Source organism: Dreissena polymorpha, chromosome 7, assembly GCF_020536995.1.
Source record: "Dreissena polymorpha isolate Duluth1 chromosome 7, UMN_Dpol_1.0, whole genome shotgun sequence".
NCBI lineage: Eukaryota > Metazoa > Mollusca > Bivalvia > Myida > Dreissenidae > Dreissena > Dreissena polymorpha.
In genome coordinates this window covers 51,804,556-51,821,349 of record NC_068361.1, presented here as the reverse complement: position 1 = coordinate 51,821,349, position 16,794 = coordinate 51,804,556, and the positions used below count along the sequence as shown (strand labels likewise).

The 16,794-nt window shown below is 33.7% G+C and overlaps 1 long non-coding RNA gene across 1 annotated transcript; it reads right to left on the bottom strand.

Annotated features, from left to right (window-relative positions):
* Nucleotides 1–12,438: 12,438 nt before the first annotated feature.
* LOC127839084 (uncharacterized) lies at nucleotides 12,439–16,585 on the bottom strand. The gene is made up of 3 exons (XR_008030144.1): nucleotides 16,437–16,585; nucleotides 14,609–14,749; nucleotides 12,439–12,785 (listed from the first exon to the last, which is right to left on the bottom strand). It is a non-coding gene; the product is annotated as an uncharacterized LOC127839084 (long non-coding RNA).
* Nucleotides 16,586–16,794: the final 209 nt, after the last annotated feature.

Genomic DNA, 16,794 nt, shown 5'->3' with positions numbered 1-16,794 from the left:
TTAGTTGATAAGATTTGCAGTTTTAATCCATCTGCACTTATTTATGAAATACATTAATATGTATATAACTTATGGTGGAAAAAATTGCAGATAAAAATATTAATTATTGCCCTAGGGGTCAAAGACAATTTTTATAAGTACCCATGGCAAAGGTTCTGATGAAAGTAAAAGATATTAACTGCACAAAAACCTCATGGCCCATGACTCAGCCATTACTTATATATGGGTTGCTTCAGGTTGGACAAAGCAGCACATACAGTCACAATGTCATCAATATGTTCTATTATATTAATAGGAATTTTATTTGAAAGTATCCTGAATGTTTTTAGTCGGCGTATCACTTGTTCAATGAGTATCCTGTGGTTTGCAATAGTCTTTGTTTTTTCAACTTGCTCAGATGTCATTTGAGAATTTCCCCGTTTTCCTGGAGGAACGTACAAATTCAAACTCTTTTTGGCACACTCCTCTGCAATGTTAAATCCTTTGTCTGCCATGACTGTTGAATGAAGAGGCACCAAGTCCAAATATTCACAATCTAATGTTAACGCTTTGTCGCTTATACGTCCTAAGTATGAATTGGACACAAACACTATTGTGCTATTTGGGGAGCATGAAACTAACAATTTTAAGGTGTTGTGATGATTATAGTCAGACCAAGTTGAGCTTTGCAGTTGAAGGTCTTTAGGGGTCTCAATAAACAGCTCTGTACAATCGATGATCGAATGTAGATTTTTAATTGACCGAAACTTTTGGGGATTAGAACCTAAAATCTGTTTCTGATCAGGAACAAAAACCAAGTTTTTTAAAACAATGCTTGCAGCTCGTAATCATGTGAAAAAAATTCTAAAGCACAAAGTCTCTGAGATATTAAAGCGCTTTGCCAAATCTTTATTTAAAAGTCCTAGTCGTAGTTTCATAAGCATCATTAAAAATTCACTTTGTGATGACAATTTTCTTTTAAATGCCCACTCTGCCTTGAACGTCTTAAAGTGTTAAATGTCCGTTTTGCATCAGTCCATCTCCTTGTTACGTACTGAGAAATTATTTTATGTAATTTATTAAAAACCGAAACACAATTGAGGCCAGTGTAGAAATTCACATTTTCATCATTCTTGAAAATATTGTCACAGTAAACATGTTTTTTTAACTTAAATAGTGATGCCTTTAAAGTGAAAACTTCTTTCTTCAGCTTTTTAATTTCTTTTGTCTGGTTTCTACAATGTTGTAGCAAGGCCAGAAACATGACAAATAAAACAAATATCCAGGGAACAGGTTTTGGAGTTGGAGCGGGGATCTCTTCAACAATGGGATCATCTGTAATTTCTACCAAAGTATCTTTCAAAACGACTGATTTGACTTTCATCTGTCGATTCGGTTTGGTTGCTTCAAATCTAGACATCCTCTGAACTCTACATTCAGCATCCGCACAATTACTTGGGTAATCAATATCTCTTTTTGTTTGAGGTTGATAATTCCTTCAAGAAACCATCAAGCACAAAATACTCTGACCACACTTAACTAACCTTTTTTTATTAACCTCTCTTGGAACTTTACTTTTGCAATCAATGTTTCAGTTGAGTACCTTTATACATAGAAATGTTAATGATTTTGAACTGAACTGGTTACACATTGAGGATAAAACTACATAAAGAATTGACAGCCCACCAAGATTAAGCTTGGGTTTGCAAATGATATGAAATGATGTCATCCATATGTAAATATAGCTGATTGCACCGATAACTTGTAAGGGTAAATACTAGTTTAAAAACAAGAGATGTGTTCGTCAGAAACACAATGCCCCCTATTGTGCCGCTTTGAAATTTTATTTTTTTTTACCTTTGACCTTGAAAGATGACCTTTACCTTTCACCACTCAAAATGTGCAGCTTCATGCGAACGCCGCTTTGAAATTTTATTTTTTATTTTTTGACCTTTGACCTTGAAGGATGACCTTGACCTTGAACTTCCACCTCAAAATGTGCAGCTTCATGAGATGCACATGCATGCCAAATATCAAGTTGCTATCTTGAATATTGAAAAAGTTATGGCAAATGTTAAAGTTTTTTTCGGACGGACGGACAGACTGACTGACGGACAGTTCAACTGCTATATGCCACCCTACCGGGGGCATAAAAATAAGTACATACCGTACCCCATATCAAGACACGGTAGGGGATTAACTGCTGTTGGTTTTCCATCACGAAAATGTCTCGAGCACACTCTGCTGTCCTTTGATGGAGACCAAGTCGTGTTGCCTACACGCCGCCCAACAATATGCAGCCATTTGTCACGCGCCTCAGGATTGGTCTTGCGGGTAGGGAAAGGGTACAGCCTTGAAAAATATAGATAATAAATTCATACGACACTTAAAATAGGAAAAAAAGTAACTATTTTAAACATAATATGCATGTATTATATTAATGCGCCTTTGTCAATTGATCTGTCTTTGACCAGTCGAATATATTGAAGGTTTTTTAATATCGCTACATTGGAAGCAATCTGTAAAGGATCAGTGTAAATTAAACGCAGAATTTGTTAGCTAGTGGGTGCCTACATACGTGTAATATCGATTTTAATTGTATAATGTTTAAAGTTGAAGGTGAACGGAAATAGTGAATAAATATGCAGTTTGAGAACGTTTATTGTCTTAAGGTCATTGTATTAACAACCCAGAATTTACTGAGCAGTTGTCGGTACAGTAACACTCAGAGATCTACACAGTCAGTAGAACGCTACAATATTAAACGAAAAAGGGCATATGTTGAAACTAATTTGAATACACCTTAAACAACACCTAACACATGAATCGTTGATTTTCTTATCCCACATGCACTATCTTTTCCATTCTCTTTTTATTGGATATCCGTCCTCTGTTCAGTGTGCATTCACCCAGGCTTTGTTTGTTATATCCAATCATAATAATTAATTGCTCCGATGCAAAATTGTTATTGGTCATTCAAAAGAACTGAGTTGATTTCAATATGAATTTACTGACCATGTTTGAATGCAGCCACAGAAAAAGTAGACGTACAGTTTTCTTTTTATACAGGTGCAAATTATCTAAAAATTAATCACACTATTCTGTCTTCAGAAATAAAATGTATAATGGAAACTATGGTACATAATGCATGTGCGATTAACGTCTGATTTACGTCTGATTAATTAAACTTTTTGATAAGCCTTAACGTTTTATATTTAAAGTGGCTCTTTGAAACAATACATTTGAAAACAATAGATCATATGTCAGAATGATGTTTGAGAGATATTAGGATTTGTATTGGTAGGTTAAGGCAAAATTTAACTTAATATCAATAACTACAAATAAATTAATACAGCTAGGATGAGTACATTCTATGCATATATCTCTGGGAGGACCTTAATCTACACCTGTAATGTTATTAATTGTAATGTTCTGTATTTATTGATTTTCTTCAATGTATTGTTTTCCGGTCAGATGAGACAATTAAATATTTAATTAAAAGAATGTTTACAAGGAATGTTCAAGTATTCAAACGCAAACTTCGCTTATTATTGGAGTTGAGGAGATTAAAGACCCAAATTCAAGCCTCTATAACGCAAAAAATCAACGAATATTTCGTAAAGTGTTTCGTAAAATAAAGTTAACACCTAAACAATCAGTGTTCCTTATAGCAATAGCCACAATTTCAACGCTAGATGTGGTATGATTACCTAGATTTTTGAAGATACAAAATGCTCGTTTTTATTTATTTGTGACACAATTAATTCAATTTTAATTTACCGCGAACATATCTATTCAAACGACACACGAACACTAAAATGGTACCATGTTAGTGTTCATATGTCGTATGAATAGATATCGTTGCGGGAAATTAAAATGGAATTAAATATGCAAAACAATAATAAAAACGAACAGTTTAGATCTACAAACATCTATTTTACCAGACCACGTCTGGCGTTGAAATTTCGGCAATTTTTTAATTGTTTAACTTTTGTGACCCAGTTGACATGATCATGCAGTCTTTAAGACTGAAATTTTCACGGAGTAAAGGGCATCTTCCCTACAAAGTTCATGTACCTCGATACCATAATTCAATAAAACGTATGAAAAAAGATTATTACCGTTCTTGTCGTTACATTATGCATCAAGACTAACTGTCCAGCGCCGTTTGAAACCTTTGTTTACATACAGTTCAACTAACTGACATTTTAAACACACAAGTGATTTCATTGGTCCAATACGGAGGTGTGTCGTTACCACTGGAGATTTCATTCATAAAGACTGCAAGATCATTGTCAACTGGGTCATGCGAGTTGTGTATTGTGTTATTTCTTAAAAGTTGACCCAGCATTTGAAAAAATATTGCAAGACATATACATTTCCAGAAAGGAAATTTATTTCTGCTTTGAATAAGACCGAGATCGTGAAAATCGCTGCACAATTGACGAAGATATGGCTGTTTAAAGCGATGCACCCCGTTTTGGGATGATTTTGAGTTGCATACCTTGTTATATATATATATTTGATAGTGATTTGTTTTTCAGAAAAGTTAATTTTTCGTTATTATATGATTATTTATCATTCAAAATGATGTTTTCACTAATAAATATCATAGCCACACGCTAACCACCTTTGACTAAACATGCACGTTTTGGAAAAAATATATTTAAAAAGCAAAACATAAAAAAAATAGATTAAAGTGCAATTTAATTACTCAGTTGTTTAATATTCATCAGAAAAAAAGGATTTGAAATGAAGAGTAAAAAACAAATATCAGCTAAATCCCTTCGTGTTAACAAATTTACAGAACCCGGCAACATAAAGTACACATTCCAGATCAAAGTAATGTATACCAGACAGAAGCCGTAATGCACTGTGTAGCATGTCCCACTTTATAGATATGTATGCACAATATTAAAATTCCACATAATCGAAATCGTAACTATAGTCTGATTTAAATAAATCACGATTAGGCCACTCCAAATTGGTTTGTTGGTCTACGGATTTTTTAGAGAAAAAAAAAATTGAAGAGGCGAGCGAAAAAAAAATTGACAACAGGAAAATTCTCGAGTGAACGAAGAGCGAAGAATGAAAAAAAATCACATTTCGATAGAACAATATTTCATTAACAAGAGATACAGGTTTAAATAGCTATATTTTACATTCAAATCAAATCATATACAAAGAAAAAATCTATGTACAAACAAGCAATAATATATATATATGAGTTACATACTTTTTCAAATACAAATGCACTAAAATTAGGTTTCAGCACTTAAACTTTAAAATGTAGAACACAAGGGTAAAGCTAGTTTCACCTTTGTATACTTTAAGGTTACAGGTTACAGTTGATCAGAAGAAAAGGTAATAAATCTTTATTCAACACAATATCAAACTAGTAAGGTGGTTACATTTTAATCTGCTATTCATAGCAGTAAGTCATGAAATGAACAGTTGAGAGAAATACCTGCTGGCTTATATATTATGTATGCACTTCATGGCACTTAGCCTAGTGCCTAATCCCCAGCCTAGTGCATTAAGTTTCCTTTCACGATAACACTGGGCATAGAACATAAAATGGACATTATATATACAGACAAATAAAACAACTTACGTATTTCACATATTCTATCAGGGCCGGATTAAGCACTAGGCTAACACGGCTGCAGCCTTGGTACCCCGATTTTTAAGGGGCCCCCAACGGCAGGCCAGTTTCGCAATGAATTATCTTTCTTTATTACGCCATTTAACGACTCTATTGGAATTGCAGTAGAAACTTTCTTTGTGATTTTACCAGTTTCCTTCCCGACGTATATCCAATTGTAATCGTTTAGTTCTTTTCGAATTACTATGCTATCAATTTACTTTCTGTGTTGTATACCTATTTAGAATCATTAGTTTCTCTGTGTATTATACGACTTGCTGGTATGGTCATGACAACATCTGGACACGTTTGACGACATTGAAGAAAAGGCTAAATCGTGCGTTACAATCAACGAATATAAGGATGCGTATAAGCGTAAGACACGGCGGAAACTATTTCGTGACGAAAGTTCGACACCAGATGCAAATTTGGAGCTAAGTGCACGCGTGACAACTTTCGAATTAACACTTTCAACGGCATAGTTGATTGTCTCACTGTTGAAACTCGCAAGCGGTTTAGCGCATATTCTGGTCTTTACAAACTGATTTCATGACAGAGTTTGAGTCTCTTACCGTGGATGATCTACGGAAATGTGCAATGCATCTAGTGGAGTCTTATCCAGATGGCATTGAGGCGTCTTTTGTTGACGAGTTCTTTCAGTTCAAAGCCATCTTAGAAGCGGACCAAGACAGAACCATCACCTACATGAGTGAACTGCTAAATTTAGATGGAGGTTAACTACAGACAACTTTTCCAAACGTTTCCATCGCTGTACGAATATACTTAACTATTCCAGTGAATAACTTTCGAAGTGAGAGGTCATTTTACAACATTATCACGCCTGAGGAACACAGTGAGTCACGAAAGCTTGACAGCATTGAAGCTACTGTATATTGAATGTCAAGTCCTCCGAGAACTACACTTCACACAGCGGATCGATGACGTTGGTCAGCTTAAGTGTCGTAGAAGAGACTTTTAGGCTGGAATCTGTTACATGTAACACGTGTGTTAAATGCAGTTAATAAAATAGTTATATATTGTTTAACTTGTTTTGATATATATATATATATATATATATATATATATATATATATATATGCACGTTTTTTTATCTTTGTAGTTGAAGTATCAAGTATGATTTTCAATATACAGAAGGGGACCAGAGCGAAGGGGGTCCCCGAAACATGTACAGCCTTGGGCCCCAAAACAGCTTAATTAAACCGGCCCTGTATTCTATGACTTTTTTAAAACATCACAACAGACTCTAAGTCAAAAAAGGTACTTGTACATCACCATCTTCAGTCTCCCATCTGTACATCATCATGTTAAATCTCTTTTATACATATCAATATAAGGGCGGTAACCAAACCAGTAGGCCAAGCATAAATGGGCAACCAGTTTAACTTTTTTTATTATAACATATATGTGAAAAACAATCTACTTTGATCAAAAGACAGAAAGAACTTAATGTAAAGAATGCACAATTGTTAATGCAATACCTTAAGGAAATTGACAATTCAAATAAAAAAAAAAATTCTCAAAAATACAATCCGTATATTGGTTGTAAAATATCTATGAACAGGTGTGAAGTAATTTAATCAGTAATTTAATTATTCAGGCTTAAAGATCACCATTTACGTTTAGTTTCATGAAACTCCTTGCAGTAGATGCTGAGAAAAAGAAAAAAAAACATGCGCTATGGTTACAGAAGGACACAAAATTGAGTGCGAGCGGTAAACAAAATATATAAAAAAAAAATCCATTTGGAAAAAATAGGTGCGGCAAATCCGACGACCAACAAATCGATTTGTAGTGGCCTTATCAGTCATTGAAATAATATTTGAAGGAGTTTAAAAGATGGAAATGACTTGAATTGGTTTAGTAGAAGTGTCTTTTTTATTGTTTATTGTGTCAGTTAACACTTTCGCGTTTGCACATATTTTCAGATCAAACAAACAATACAATCACCAAAGAAAGCGCTGTGTCACCAATACAGAGACTTTTGACGAACAGCTGAATATATGCAGCAGTAACGACATGAAGAAGGATAACCTTGGAAACCATCCAAGCACAAAAAGCAAAATTGAATGTCAGTCTCATATGTTCTCGTCCATTCGGAGTGGATTACATGGATATGCAAACGAAAATGGGACAAGAACAGGGTAGACAGTAATATTTGATTCCGAATTGTGTATGAATGGGGACTCAGAAATTGAGTAAGGTATCAATTGAACCTGTATCTCAGACATAGTAGCAACCAATAGTGTTAAATTAAGTCAGAGGAGAAACAGTAATGATGATGTATACAAATTTACCCATCAAGCGTCTGAGAATTATGATAAAAATCTGTTGAAGTCTTTATCACTGGAAGCTTGCATTTGGTAGGTGGAGCTCTAAGGGTCTTGTGGGATAGGCAGCTGTAACTAAAGCCTCTTGAATAGGGATAGATGTTGGGCTTTCCAGTAAGCACGGTGGATGGTACGAATTCAAAAGTCATCCGTGCTTTGCCGAGTCAAGTAAATTAAATTAGGTAGATGTGTTGGGACACAACCCAGATCCTTACATAATGCAACCTCAGGCATGTCTTAACACAAACACATAATCGATTGTGGATTCTTGTATTGCTGACAATTTTGCAAATCTGGAAGTATTTTTCGTGAATAACTTTGGTTTTATATACATGTTGGATATTTACGATAGTATTTTCGTAAAATAGTTTACATGCTACCTCTAATTGGGGAATGTGTGCAACACACGAATAAAATTAATGTACATTTATCTCATTTGGTATTCATTATGTTTTTGGGAATAGTAAGATTGAAAAAGAATATTACTATTTTTTGAGAAAATAAATAGTCTTGAAAATGGTGTATGACTATCATTCATTAGGAATAATATTTTATGTTGTTTCGTCCAGACGCATGCGTGCTTCACTATCAGTAAAACAAGAAATGACACCAACATAAATGTTTGAAAAAAAAATACGTATTGTCAATTAGTAGACGGAGTCTAAATTTTGCACGTGCACGTGACGTCACTAGTAAACTCGATTAGCGCTATTCATTTGTAATCAGGGAAGTATGATGTACGTTAATCTGTTATCAAGCATGTATACACTTGGTTATTGCAGTGTTTCACGAAACATAAAAAATAATATTGCTGAAATAAAGATATGTATCATCTACTAATCTAATTAATGGCACCTTCAACGATGTAAATGTCTGTATGTCCATCGGTATGTTGGAAGGGTAAATCTTTTTCGAGAGATAAGCACCTAACCTTTGTGCAATATAAGTATTGCACCAGCTTGTTGGCTATACCTCTAGTGGAACTTACTTGACTTAAGTGACAACGGGTCAAAGTTATAGTTAAACTGATCATAATGTGATCAAAGCATATACAATGTACATGTATTATAAACGGTTGCTCGGATAATTATTCTTTAAGTTTATATCCTGTAATGTAATAGGTTAGTAGGTCATGAAAAAATGAGAATCCAGTCCAGCCTTGTGAACATTTGGGTAAAGGTCAAAGTTACCAAAATGAATAAGCATAAGAAAACGTGAAACGTCCTTTCTGTCAAGGTTTTATATTTGGTTGTTTTTTGCTTATATTGTATACCATTATATTAAGATCTCTTGCACCAAAAGTAATAGTCTAATAAGAGACAATTGAAAGTGCGTCGGTAAGATATTGAGAATATTCTCTCAGGACAAGCGGACAACATGCCACCGACACCACGTTGACTATGTAAGGTTTAATAAAAAGAAGAGCATGCCCTGGAATTGACCTCCGGTCCGTATTGCACTGACTTGTCAAACTGTAGAAGTAAGGTAGATATTGACTTGTATTGGATTTCATTATTGAGTCGTGGGGTGAAAGGTCAAGGTCCCATCTACATCCAAAATAAAACTATAGTCTCAGCTGCAAGTGGGAGATCTCAATACGAGGTCATGTAGAGAAGGCAAGTAACAAACACTTGAGTTGCGTAAATTATAAGTTTCTCTTTCGGATTGAAGTCGAAATTACCACGAAAATTAAATTACAAAAGCAAAGCTTTTTGATTGTATTTAGAAACTGTTTATAAGTGATATCACTGCAAGCTACTGACAATTAGAACGAGAAACAAAACGTTTGTACAAAATAGTCTCTTCTTCTGTACGATAAAACAGATGATATGTAGTTTTAACATAGTCTGATAAACAAAATGTAAGAGAGTAAGATACAATCATTCAAAAATGACATAAGTCTTAAAGGAACGCAGCATACGAACATATGTGTTCAAAAGATTACAATCACTAAACTTACTCACTTATTTCGAATCATATTTTGCCGATTAAATATCCGTTCAGAGAATGATTCGATATGTGTTGCGTTACCTATGTTATGTGATTAAATAATTATTACCACCAACTGCGAACTTACAGATTTAATTAATGTAAAAAACACATGTAAACATGTAAGAATGTACGTTGTGTTTATTAAACAATGGCAATTGATGAATAAACAACTGGGAATGGTTTTCTTTAAACAAAGTGTGTAAGTGCTTGTATTGAATTATAAATGTATCCTTGCCAGTGCTAGCATCTTTAACAAATTTAAACATGGTTGTTAAGCACGAAGCACCTTTTCAATTATACAATGTTATACCCAAATGTGTAATGTTCCTCATATGGCTACACACTACCTGCTGGTTAAGGTGTATTATGCAATGAAACTGCGCACATTTTCGAGACAGACCATCTAGCATGTTATTATTATACGCACAGCTGCTAAATATGTGTTAACTGTTGTCATAAAAATGCAATGGCGGTTTCACGATTACATATGTAAGTCGCTCGCTCTGTCTCTCTGTCTGTCCTTAAAAATGTTGGGCCTGTAACCTGATGAATACGATATAACAAATTTGTGAAGCTTCATTCATAGCTCTATTGGTTGATTTATATTTTAATTTGTTAAAGTTTCTCTTACTTTCGAAGAACTGTTAAAGCTCTATTGACTGAGCTAAGTTTTATATATCAAGGAAATGACTGTTATTTATTAAAAAAAGGTTTAGTGAGTAATTAAATCCAAAATGTAAAGGATTTTGGTGAACTTTTGAAACCAAAACGTAAAGGTCTCCGGTGTTTTCATCCGTGGCGTAAAAGTCTCGATCGTAGTCATATGGAAGCCATTCGTAAATGGCTCGGTTGTTATTGAATCCTGAAGGGGAATGACTCTGTGAGTGATTAAATCACTAAATATTATGGTTTAAAAAGCCCAAATGGTAACGGACTTTGGACGTTAATTAAGTTTTAATTGCAGTTGGTGTTCAATTAAGAACAATACTTATAAACATTAATTCTACTTACTTTGTAAAGGGTTACCAATTTTAGTAATGCACTGTTTGTTTGTATTGTGGTATTTTTCATATATCTCGTCTAGTTATATTATGCTTTTGTCGGCTGTCTAACACTTTCGCGTTGAATTAGTAAACAGTATTTGACCTACCTTATTAAATAAATGGATACATTTTTTGACTTGCAATACCCATAAATTTATTCAGACATGTTGTTTCGTCACAGCCGTAGTTTGAACTACTGTGATTTCTAAGGAGCCGAAATGTGCACAGGTATCTCGATGCCATTATTAGTATTTTATATACAGCATCGTCACTTACCATGAAATGTCTGAGACATTAAAACAGAAATGCGTAAAAACGACCCCAGTAACTATTACACGTCGCATTCCTCGGCTTGGCAACAATCAAAGAATGGATTGCCTGGATTATGAAGCCCAAAGAAGATGTCAAGAGAGGGTCAAAATCTGAGAAACAAACCTCGATAGTTATCTTAAAGCCAGCCAATACTGATGAAAAGCGGTTCCTCAAATACCACTTAATTCACTTCTTATATATCAAAAATGTACTCTCACTCTCTACTTAACGAATCTCAAAATAAATAAAATGTATTTTCTTACTTATCGCAAATAAACAAAACAAGACTTATATAATGTTGAATACATTTTCCGTATTTGGTAAAGCATCTGGACAGTCTACTGTCTGAGTCAGACAGGACGTACATCAAAATGATATAATAATTCAACAAATACATATTCACAAAATAAATGTTATATACGTGAAAAATAGTTCATTCATACACATATAAAATATACGCTTTTTTGTTTTTCATCTCTAAGTTAACCGATACGTACATTCTTAATTAAGTTCGACAATTTATTCACACTATAATAGTAATTAGAATTTTAAAAAAAGAACGCAAACACAAACGTTAACTTTGTTTATGCAGTTCGATTTTCTAAAGCTAAATGACGGAAAACCGGCTAACACACTCGATTTCCTCGTGCACACTTTTAGTGCGCCCAAGCGTTCATTACATTGCATTAAGGAAAAATAATTTTCTTCTTATGCGTTAATTCAAACGATGATAAATTTATTTCAGATTTTATCTTGCTGATATCTTGTCGAAGTATAAATGTGGCTCCCATTGAATTAAAAACGAATCGACTAGGACCAATCTTCTTAAACAAACCTTGTTAACATTGAAGATACATAGGTTTTATTTTTAACAAGATGAAACTGTTCTTGGAAATACAGTTTTTAAGATTGAAATAAGTTAAACTGGGTCCAAAACAAGGTCACAAGGTCAACTCATAGCAAGACCTTATAATGGACTAAATTTGGGTGTTAATCAAAGACTCCAGATGAATTTTGTATTATGTATTTCAGAATGATAATAATTGCAAAACCATTTCAACAATGACAATCGTTTCATATTCTAACTCATATATTGAAGAAGAAGAGAACAACATTTGAATTATAGCAAAATAAGCATGTTTTATTTTCCATTTATGATAAGCTTTGTGGGTTATAATAAATATGACCAATGCATTTTAATAATGCAAAACGTGTACTTGAAAGTATCTGTATTTAGTATGTACTACTACGAACACCAACAAGCTGAGTGGTTTTCAATAATTTATGTAAATGCTAGACTGAAAAAGATTAACAATACGAGGACAACTGACAAAAGCGTAGACCAATAGTTGTTTGACGAGGCGGTGTTACAGAGATCCGCATTGCATACACACCAATCTGTACCTTCGTCCGTTGCACATCCGTTGTCGATCGATATATCGGAAGGTGAGCAGCCTCTACCAAAAGCTATAAATCAATGTTAGATTTTCACATAAATAGTAAAATCCTTCATGTAATGCTTAGTCCTGAAATTTTGAACATGATCATTAAAATAATTCACTACATCTATCTCACTAGCCTGAAAAGAGACTACCTTTTTAAATTTTAAATACATTTGAAAGTCAGTCATACAACTTTTTATCATATGAAATCATCAAAAAGAAGTTAAAATTAATAGCAGCACATGTTACAAATATGGTAACAACAAAAACAAAACCAGTGTCCCTCAATATGAAATACGAAAATATTGAAATAATAAAATGCCTTTCAAGTTATTTATGATAGCTTTGGTATTTCCTCAGTCGTCTTTGGCTAGGGTGACTATCAGACCATGTCTTAAGGGTATTGAGTTAACCCGCCATACAACCGAACTTGTCATCCTGGTACCCACGTAATTTGAAAATCAAGAGCGTGTTTTATTTGATTCTGGGCTCCGCGATCAATCTGCCATCAGGTTTTCCAGGCTATGTTTCCAAATCAATGCTGTTGACATTTCGAAGTGTAAGAGAAGACAACATGCAATACCTATAAATACATACTTTCAGAACACACTTCCAACGGTTACTGCTGACAGATTTGCATTTTTAGGAGCATGGTTGGGTCAGAAGCAGCGCCTTATATTTTTCGTTTTAAATAAAGTCATTAAAATCGAACATGGCGCTGGAGTGTTGATTTATTCATCTAATTTCTACAGTAAACATCAATGAGAAAATATTCGGGCCTAAAACGTCATAAAAGACGCGAACATATTAAGCGATGACATTTAATAAAATTTAAAACAACATAAACACTTCGACATATGCTATATCACATGCATGTACGTACAATGAACAAATATAAAACGGACGTCATTATTTTGTGGCGAATATTGCTCAATATTTTCGCAAAATAAGTTTTTTTCTCAGCTAAAAATACGTTTTCGCAGCAATTGTGTTCCTTCCTGTTATAATGACGTCATTAAATGACAAGTTCTTAACACACATGATTACTCTTTACGCCTATCTTATGCATGAATATTACTCGTCTTGATCTTTACGGAGATGTGTTACCTCGCTGGTTTACTTCTAAAGTCAAACACTATTAAATGTATAACTCAAAATAGGGAAGACGTGAAACTGACTTTCTGTTGTTTGTTACCATTGTTAACCAAGAATACAAATGGATGGGTAAGAAAACAAAAATTTAATTATTGCATTTGGTAGAGTAAACTATATGCTAGCTTTCAGAAATGAGATATTGCTTTCATCGTCGACTGACCGAGCAATTTTGCCGATTTTAATATTAATGCTCTTAATAATCAAAATAATAAAAAAAAGTGGCGCCATATCGTTTAATAGGGTTAAACATTCGGAAAATAAAATGTATTCCAATCGTGATATTTATGAATATTTCAGTTCAAAAGAAGTATTTTGTACTTCTGCGAATATTGCATCGATAATCCTAGCAATAAAAAGTAATTTGACACATAAGGCTGTATAATTCATGTTAAATCACTATACGTTGCATCAATAGTTAAAGCCTGCTTTGACCGAAATCAAGCTTTTAAAAAATGCCACAAAATTACAAAAGTGTACGACAATAATTCAGTTTTAAAAATGTCGCATTCATTTAAACAAGAAATTAAATGCATTTAATTATTTTGCTATTTTTTAAGCGAATTGGGATAATATTTCTGTGTACAATAACGTCCTTACCTGTATTGATTTACTACCATCGAAAAGGCTTTAGAACGTTATTTATGTAACACTTATTATCATATTATTTTCATTTCGTTAATATAAAAAACTTACAGAACTTGTTGACAAAATGATAGCATTTCTGACAGTCCTCTATTTCGACACCAGGTCCTTTCGGGTTAAATGGATCAGTACAGGCATTAGATGTGTTTGCGGATTCTGCACATTTATAGCAGCGGACGCCGTCCACAGGATCTATATGAATAATGCACACGTGTATTACTAATAACAAAACATAATCTTACAAAGTTTACCAATATATTCTTCACATTTATAGCAGAAGACGCCGTCCACATGAGCTATATAGAGAATAACAGGTTACTGTGTCATCGTTTTGTAATATATCAGACGAAGCTTAGAATAATATAACGGCGAGGCTTGCCGAGCCGTTATTTTATTCGAGCCGAGCCTGATATATTACAAAACGATGGGATAGTAACCTGTTTTTTTGTTTATCATACCACACTCTTAGATTTTATCCATTGTAATTCGATGTTTATGCAATACGTTAATTGAAAAACAGAAGGTACGATGAGAGAATAGTAGAGAAACGCGGTCGATCTGTTGGTCTTCCAGCAGTCCGATATGATCTCAAGTGTGTTTAAGATCGATATTTTATCTGACTTGTGTAGTTAATTAAACAACTTTTGCTTTTGAAATAAAGACACACTGAAAGTGTTCTATTGACATCCGATATTTTACATCAAAGTAATGATGCTTTCGCAAAATACCACCATTGTGTACACACCGGTCTTACTGACCTGTGTACTAACGCGAAAGGAATTGTGGCCAGCACTTCTTTTACGAGTGAAAAGTGAAAGCAAAAGTAGGTCAGATAAATCATGCTTCTGATAATTGCTATCCGTCTTAATAGAGATTCAAAATCACGTTTAAACATAATACAATTTCACTTCTTTAAACAACATTCCATTTTAAACATATGATAAATAACGATTTTCTTTCATTATAAACATTCTCATTCCTACGCAGAACTACTTTGGCGGAATCATAAATCCCCAAACCAGGGGGGTGTGATGCGTCTTAGTATAGAGGTGACAATAACGTAGTGACTTCACCATCTATGTATAGAAAAAAATACCGCTCGAGATACTAATCACGTGCATCGAAAATGCGCATTGCGATTGTTTATAAATAATATTATTATTCACGTTTGATTGGCTAAGTTGATTGAGATACGCTTTGAGAAATACTTGAAATTAAAAGGATTTATTCACATATTGTTGAAATGACCATTTTCCAGCTTTTTGATAAAAATTGAAACAATAAAAGAACACTGTACATCGGCGTGCAACATAAATCTAATGACGTAGACTCAGAAATGTTGGTTTATGAAAAATCATCATTAGAAATTCTATTTATTTGATAAATTTAATATATTTTGTAACAATACGTGGATTGCTTATATAAAGCATAAAATGCATAACGTTATGTATCAATGTTGATGGCCGATTGTTACGGCAATAGCTTAATCCAAATGTCGGTTGTTCGAGCCCACGTGGGGTAAACATTTTTACTTTTTTTTGTTATATTTTGTCTTATATTATACTATACTCTTAAATACCGCCGTTACATTTATTAATCGAAATCATTTAAAGACCAACTTTAAAAAAATGCCAGAAACTGTGAACAAGTCCTTCAACTGAATACAATGTATACAGGCGTTTAATTTGCATTGAAATAAGCATTCTCTTGTTAATTAGAGTCTAGTGTATGTTAACATTGAATGTTTTATATGAATCCATATATATTGTGGCGATTCATCGCTAAATAAATCATGTATACATCAATAAAAATTATGTTACGTATACATATGTTCATAATACAGTACCATGTTGTATTGAAACTACAAAACAATGCTCACCACCTGTCATGACAAAGCACAAAGCGACAAACATAACGCAGAACAAAATCCTGTCCATTCCTCAATTCTTCAAGTGCCGAAATAACAGACCAAAAGCATTAAGATTGCATTTATTACTCGTGCTGGATACGTTATCATCACGGACGATTTGAGTTAGAATTGCTGATACAGTATCGGCCCAGACTTTAATTATGTATCTATATTACTTCAATCAACGAATTCGCTATGAGTCAAAAATTGAGAAGCGAATTTAAACACTTACATGTGACCTTGCACGTATGCAAGATACAGCTAAGTGTTATTTTCTGTATTTCACGGAAGAAGGCATACGATGAAACACATTTGAATAACCTTACTC